We start from the raw sequence: 7,520 nt of genomic DNA on the forward strand, positions 1-7,520 counted from the left end.
GACTCAAAGTGACAAAACCGTAACATTTTCCTTTCTTTTTTTACCCAGCCTTTCATAATGTTTTATGTTTTGGGGGGGTTCTGTTTCAGCAAGATGGCAGACGATCCTGTCAGCTCCCTCTAGGTGACCCTTATTATAAGTAAAACAAATTTCTCAATCTACAAGTATTTCAATTTAAATGACTTCTGCAACAAATGCAATATTGCACACCCCTTACGATACCAACGGTATCACGAAAACAACTGTATGTAACATCCCACATGCCGACATTTCTTGTGTAAATACCATGTAAATTATAACTATAGCCTTATCCCCCTTGTTTTATAATCTTATCTTCTCTGTTCCTTTATCTTCTTGGCTCATACCTCGCTGTTAATGTGTAAAACTGGAGTGTCATGCCCAATTTCGTTGTCACAATTTGTTAACCCATTTTGTAACAATGACAATAAAGGTATATTCTATTCTATTCTATTCTATTCTATTCTAAATATTATTCAAATCAGTATTGTTTTAGTCATTAATTACGTTTTTTTTACCACTGGGAGTCGCTAAATAACAAGCAATGTCCCTTAAAGTGTAAACGACGACTTCTCAAACTTTTTGTAAAGAAGACGACAGAAGTTGTAACTAAAAAAAATTAATTAATCTGATTTCCGGATCGCTATTGATTTTGTTTTAGTTTATTTCTATACCATTAGCATATCCTGGACCAGCCCATTTCACTCATGATCCTTCCCTCCCACCAAGTTTCCAGTGAAATCCTCTGGCGATAAAAAGAACCGTGCCTCTTATCCTGCTTTTGTGTGCAGAATTTATTCAGCCACCTAAGGCCCTCTCATGGATGCTTAGTCAGGTTCTTGTCCTTTGTTTTTATCTTTTATGAAATTACATCTAATGTATTCCATTGTGCAATTTGACATCCATCCATCCATTATCTGCACCGCTTATCTTCAGTAGGGTCAAGGGAATGCTGGAGCCCATCTCAGGTATCTTCGGGCAGTGGGCAGGGGACACCCTAAACTGGTTGCCAGCCAGTCGCAGGGCACACAGGGACAGACAACTCACTCGCTCATTCACACCTAGCGACAAATTTAGACCGGCCAATTAACCTGACATGCATGTTTTTGGAATGTGGGAGGAAACCCACACAAGCACGGTGAGAACATGCAAACTCCGCACAGGAAGGTTGGTAGCTGGAATTGAACCCATGACCTCAGAACTGTGCCGCACACGCGCTAACCACCGCCCCGTCGTGCTGCCCATATTATATTATATTATATTATATTATATTATATTATATTATATTATATTATATTATATTATATTATATTTTTAAAAAAATTAAACTAAGTAAATGAATATTTACTATGTCTACTGAAAAGCAAATCTGTTGTGAGTTAACAGCATTACTGTATTTTTCTTGTCTTACTGAGCAGTGAAATAGTGAAATGATTTTTAAAATAAGAAAAATATAATAAATAAAATGAATTAAATAAAGTAAAATAATTTGTAAAAGGAAAAGTAATATTAATAATAAAGGTACTAAAAATATTTTGAAGTTTCTACTATGAAAAAAAAAAAGTTGAAATAGGAAAATTATCATTTGCTATACAGTTCATGTTAAAAATATCTGTTGGGAAGTAATTTTGCCAACAGTATATTTTTTCTTGTCCTACTAATTAAAATACAACGAAAAAAAATAAATAAACAGTACTAAATCAAATAAATTAAAATTGTTTGTAAAATAAGAAAAAATACTAAATAAAAAAATGTTAAATAATTTATAAAAACAGGAATAAAATGATAATAAAAATTGCAAAATTGCCTCTAAACTGATTTTTGTTAGTATGCAAAGCAAAAATTAGTTTTTCTATCCGAACCTTTTATTTTTTTCCCTGGTAGCTTTAAGCAGATACTTTAACCAATATTATTTACAAAAGAAATACAAGTACTTTCTTTTTATGTCTCTTTTTTAGTAAAAAAAATGACAAAAATTATCCAGCAACCAGATTTTTTTAATGAATTCTATTTACTATTTTTCCAGTGAGTTAACACAAGGCAAAAAGAGCTATTAGCAGTTCCATTTTTTTTCATTTACACAGTCATCCTCATTATTCTTATTGTTTTCATAAAAACATCAGGCAATAGAGGAGTCATTATATTGATGAAACAGCGAAACTAATCTCATCACTACTGTTGGGGCAACCAATTTCCCTTACTCTGCACCCCCTACCCTCCACTCCCCTTGCGCCAAACCTCATTAGTTTTAGGCCGACCTCCAGGTGCATGGAGATCTATTCAAAGCCTCTTTACTCGCCGTACCACGTGCTCATTACTGGGTTCTCCATGTGCTATGGCGGCAACGTATGCGACCCCTCCTGCCACTTCTACGCACAAACGCCTTTGCATTTTCAAGCCTATCCAACCAACCTAGGCCCCTTTTGTTTTTGAGCTCCAGCTGTTTGACAATGGGCGCACACAAACATTTAGTTTATTCATAACAGCGGCTATTGCAGAAAATGGAGAATGAGGAACATGGAAATACTGCCATTAGATAGATAGATAGATAGATAGATAGATAGATAGATAGATAGATAGATAGATAGATAGATAGATAGATAGATAGATAGATAGATAGATAGATAGATAGATAGATAGATAGATAGATAGATAGATAGATAGATAGATACTTTATTCATCCCCGCAGGGAAATTCACATTTCCAGCAGCATCCCTTCACTGAGAACAATACAATAATAAAGCAAAAGGAATACAATATACAAATACCCAATGTGACGTGCTAATACCCACTGTAGCATGTTGTATAGAGTATTTTTCACTCACATATACTCACATCCACTACACAGCATTATATCCAGACAGAAGAGCAGCTTTAGCGACAGAATGCTGTCACTGTCTTGTACCACGGACAGACCGAAGAGATCTTTTCTTCCTCATGCCATGAGGCTCTTTAACTCCACCCGGCGGAGTAAAGGCCCACATTAAACCACACCCCCTACATTGCATATTACCGTACTTTTATTGCAGTGTGTATTTTATGTAGCACTATTTAAATACTCTATACGACACGCTAGAGTGGGTATTAGCACTTCACATTGGGTATTTGTATATTGTATTCCTTTTGCTTTATTACTGTATTGTTCTCAGCGAAGGGATGCTGCTGGAAATGTGAATTTCCCTGCGGGGATGAATAAAGTATCTATCTATCTATCCATCTATCTATTTAAATAGTGCTACATAAAATACACACTGCAATAAAAGTACGGTAATATGCAATGTAGGGGGTGTCGTTTAATGTGGGCCTTTACTCCGCCGGGTGGAGTTAAAGAGGCTCATGGCATGAGGGAGAAAAGATCTCTTCAGTCTGTCCGTGGTACAAGACAGTGACAGCAGTCTGTCGCTGAAGCTGCTTTTCTGTCTGGATATAATGCTGTGTAGTGGATGTGAACAGGTAATGAAAATTATTTCAATGTTTTAAGTCACTGATCCCGAAACTATAGCCCGCGGGGCCCACCCTCACATTCGGTCCGCCCCCTTGAACAATACCAGAGATTATTTTGACGCCTTTTATTTTTACTTTAAAAGAATTTAAAGAACTACAGTACCTTAAAAAAAAGTCTTGGTGCACGTTTTTGCTTATTCAGTGGAACCCTCGGTTTTTTGAACGCCTCTAAGTTCGAACGAATCGGAGTCCGACCAAAAATTTTGAGAAATTCTTGCTTCGCTGTTCGGTCAAAAAATCGGAGTTCGAACGCCGGTAATGCGTGAGTGCGTACGCTAGGGTGCGATGCTGAGCGGCATACGGGTGTAGATCGCTCTTTTCCTGACCAACTGTTATCGCGTGCGGACGTGCCTCGTTTTGCTTTCGCTTTTAATATAGGCGTACGAAGTGTTTTAGCCCCTAATTATGCCTCCGAAGAAAGTCAGTGCAAGCAGCATAGTTGCTACAGGTGAAAAAAGAAAAGTAGTGCGTACAACTATTGCATTTGAGAAAGAAATAATAGCAAAATATAAAGGAGGTGAGCGAGTGTCTGATCCTCTCCCCACCGTCCACCTGCGCCTTCTGCTGACCACCACAAAGGTAAGAAATCCTATGCATAATTCTTTTCTTTATCCTTTTTTTTATTTTTACACGTTCATGTTAGCGTAATCTTTCATACGGAAGATTACGATAACGCGAACGTACGATTAGCCTGGGTTACCTTCATGTTTACGTTAAACATTCAAGGTAAACATTCAGGGTGTTGGAACAGAGCCCAACATTCAGGGTGTTGGGACGCAGCCCCCTTTCCAATGAACAGCTCACCACTTGTTGTGGAGACCCGGGTGCTAAATGACTTGTAAACGACCTGAATTTTTTATTTTTACACGTTCATGTTAGCGTAGACTTTCGTACTGAAGATTACGATAACGCGAACGTACGATTAGCCTGGGTTAGCTTCATGTTTACGTTAAACATTCAAGGTAAACATTCAGGGTGTTAGAACGGAGCCCAACATTCAGGGTGTTAGAACGGAGCCCAACATTCAGGGTGATGGGATGCAGCCCCCTTTCCAATGAACCGCTCACCAATTGTTGTGGAGACCCGGGTGCTAAATGATTTGTAAACGACCTGATTTTTTTATTTTTACACGTTCATGTTAGCGTAACCTTTCATACTGAAGATTACGATCACGCGAATGTACGATAAGCCCGGGTTAGCTTTATGTTTACGTTAAACATTCAAGCTAAACATTCAGGGTGTTGGAACGGATTAAAACGATTTACATTATTTTTAATGGGAAAAATGATTTCGGTGATCGAACAAATCGGTTTTCGAACAGGGTTCTGGAACGGATTATGGTCGAGAAGCAAGGTTCCACTGTAATGCCATTCGAACCCGGGTTGCTGCAGTGAGAATGCCGGTAATATATGACTTAAAAAGATGCATTTGGTTTTATTTTATTATCACACAATCTTTTTCCATTTTTCAACATTTTGGGAAAATTCCAGGGAGCCACTCGCTTGCGCTAAAGAGCCGCATGCTCCTGGGCCACAGATGGCTGACCCCCGGGTTAGATGTCACATATTATGGAGCCAAGTGAGACTAGGTTGTTGTTCATGTTGTTTTTGTTATATTTTCTGGATATGATCTCTTGCTTTTTCCTTTTTTACCCCATACATAATAGTTGCTACAGTCTGTCACAATTGCTCTTAGTGTGCATCATTATAATGACTGCGAATCATTCCAATCACTGCACACAAAAGTCAAGATGCTGCCAGCCAGCCAAGGACGTGTAATCAGACTACTTCACCATGAAAATTAAAGTGTGGGGCAGGCTGGAGATAGGCAATGTTGATCCAAAGGAAACACTAGAAAATGTGATTGTTGTTTAGCCTCGTCTTAAATTGCTAAACTTCAAAGGTATTAGCGATTATATTGGAAAACACTCTTGTATATTAAAGTCCCTGAATTTGGAATGACAAGGTCAATGGTATTACAGTATTTGTGATACTGTTCAAAATAGAATAAATGGGTTGCAGATCAAATGTTCATCAAACGAGACCATGCCGTTAAAAATACTAGCTCATTATATACAGTACATAGAACAAATTGTAATAATGTGCATGGATGTGGACTGATAAATTGTAATGGTTTGTTAGCAAAAACCGTGTTTATGTGTGGCCAGTTTCCATCCATTTTATGAGTAAATTATTTTCAAATGGATTGTGCTCTGATTTCAACCAGGTTTTTATGAGATCCTGTTCGTAGCTTGCTATGTGTTCGAAGGTTTTTAATAAACCCTCTTTTATCCGTAATGTCTTAAATTAAAGGGACACTGTGTTGTACAACTGAGTGCTACAAATCTCAGGAAATAATACAATCTATGCTGACTCAAAGTAAAAAACTGCACTTTTTCTTCCTCATTCTTTTTCCCAGCCTTTCACAAGGATTTTGTGGTATCTTTAACAACAATATGTCAGCTCCCTCTAGTTGAGGCTCTCGTTTTATAAAATAAATACAATTTGCTTGACCAACGATCATTTTAAAAAGCATGCTTATTTGATTATCATTCTATTCTTGCTTATTATTCAATTGAATACTGTTTTTTTTTTCTTAATGAAGTTTTTCAACACTGGGAGGCAATACGTAATATGCAAAATCCCTTTAAATCTACTGTAAACATGGTTTAGATCAGGAATTTAAAACTCGAGGCCCCGGGAGGCAATTGCAGCCCCTGGATAATAGTTTGAGGCCCCTGACTTAGATGAAAGTTAAAAGAAGATTGTGTATTATTTGGCCACTAGATGTCGCTGTATTCTGTCAAGCCACCAAAAACATTTGCTAAAAGCACAACTAAAAAAAGCAAAATACTCAAAGTGATGGAAAGGCACCCTTATTACTTTTGAAAAAGAAGAGAAAGAAGAAAATAAAAAATAGAATTAAAAGAAAATGAAAGTGTAAAAGAAAATAAAACAAAAAAGAAAAACAAAATGAGAAAAATGAAAAAAGAAGACAAAAAGTAAAACTTAAGAAAAAAGGAAAAGAAGAATTCCTTTTTAAATTTCTTTTTTTCTATTTTCCCTATTTGCTTTATATTCTCCTTCTTTCTTTTTATTCCCGTTTTTTTTTTTTTTTGCATAATCTTCTTATTTTTTTCTTCCCTATTGTTCTTCCCTTTTCCCTTCTTTATGTCTTTGTCAAAGGTTTGGTAAAAATTGGAAGAAAAGGGTGCTTTTTGCTCACTTTGAATCTCTGTAGTTTGTTGTCTTCCTTAGACTCATTTTTGGTTGCATTACACTATTAAACACTGTCCCTTTAAGAACAGCAACATAGTTTTATCAGCACTATTTTTGTAGAAAACCCCGTTTGGACCAACCTCACCTAGACCTTAGCTTCAGTGCCCCCCAACTCAACTGAGTTTGAGACCTCTGGTTTAGATGATTACACATTTAGATGTATGCCTACATCTAATGTGTGGAAAAACAAAAATTTCAACAACAAAAGCAAAAAAAGAAAACAATTATTCGAACCAAATTACGGATATGTGTTGTGTATCAGTGTTGAGCGTGTTACTTAAAAAAAAGTAATTAAACATATTTACTACTTCCAAAAAGTAACTATGTTAGTGCCGGAATTACTTTATAGTAAAAGAAACTAGTTACGAGGGAAAATAATTATTTACGTTACTTTAAGAAAAAGTTATATGTCAAAGAATTGGAAATTTTCTGAGCAAATATGAAACACCTCAGTGACTGACGTCTTTGACCAAAATTTCTTGGAAAGATGGGAATTCCGATTATTTTTAGAGATCGTTTCTTTAGGTGGTTTTTGTTGCTTTAATCCCTACATTACCAATTATTATGTATCGTAATGTAATGCACTGAATGACTTAAAAAGGGGGAAAAATAAAGAAAAGAAAAGACAAAAACAGGAAAATAAGGAACCTTATAAAAATACAATAGAAAAGGAAAAAATAGAAAAAGAAGAAGAAACTTAAAATTTCATACAAACACATT

The sequence above is a fragment of the Urocampus carinirostris genome, chromosome 12, assembly GCF_059441175.1.
Source record: "Urocampus carinirostris isolate Australia breed hairy pipefish chromosome 12, RoL_Ucar_1.0, whole genome shotgun sequence".
NCBI classification, from domain to species: Eukaryota; Metazoa; Chordata; class Actinopteri; order Syngnathiformes; family Syngnathidae; genus Urocampus; species Urocampus carinirostris.